Genomic DNA, 924 nt, shown 5'->3' with positions numbered 1-924 from the left:
TTTTTTTTACAATTTCAACACCCTGTATCTCGAAAATTGTGCATTTTAGAGGGTAAGTTAATACAAACTTTTTTTCAAATTTTTGGACGAGCTATCACATCCTGAAGTCCTGCGCATATATTATGAAACACCCTGTATATATATATTGTTGTGTTGAATGTTTTATGTGTTAGTTAAAATTTTATGTATGAATGTTCTATTTTGGAAATTAATGTTTTGCGTAAGTTTTGAATAGCCCCTGTATATGTGTGTCAGTAAAGTATGTTATGTGTAGTGTAGTATATGTTAAAGACGTAAATACAATTCACAAGTCTTATATTTACCTGCTAATGCTTAAATGGCCTCTATTTTACACTTTATTTAATTTAAAATTTAAAAAAGTTTTTTATTTTTATATTTTATTTTTTTTAAGTGAGCAACTCCCTCGAGCAGGAGGCGGGTTCAATATTTTATTCAAGTAAGAATCTACTTATTTCTTTGTCATAAATTTAGTTTATCTTACTATATAGATTTTCCTCAAATATCACACATGGAATAATAAATAAATCGGATAACTTTAACAAGTGTCAGCTATATTTACTACAACGGATGTTCAGATATACAGTTATACAAATTTTCTTAATCTAGACTTATACTAAAATTAGAATTTGAGATCTCTTTATTTATATTACTTTTCAAATTTGATTGGTTAAATGAAACTTTTGTTTTTAAATTTGTTAAAATTTTGTTTTAAATATCTTTATCTTTCATTGATCAATGTTTTTTAAATATGTGGCCAATAAAATACACCTCTTAACTGCAGTTAAATAAAATGGTCTACCTTGTATTTTGAAATTTCAAAGTTCTCAGACGATCTTGAAGTTGGCAGGCCTGCTGAACTGGAACTAGACTTTCTCGTTGTTTTCTGCCATTAACTCGTTCTGA

This window comes from Anoplophora glabripennis, unplaced genomic scaffold (assembly GCF_000390285.2).
Source record: "Anoplophora glabripennis isolate ALB-LARVAE unplaced genomic scaffold, Agla_2.0 scaffold208, whole genome shotgun sequence".
Classification (NCBI taxonomy): Eukaryota; Metazoa; Arthropoda; class Insecta; order Coleoptera; family Cerambycidae; genus Anoplophora; species Anoplophora glabripennis.
Note: the sequence above shows the minus strand (reverse complement) of the source record.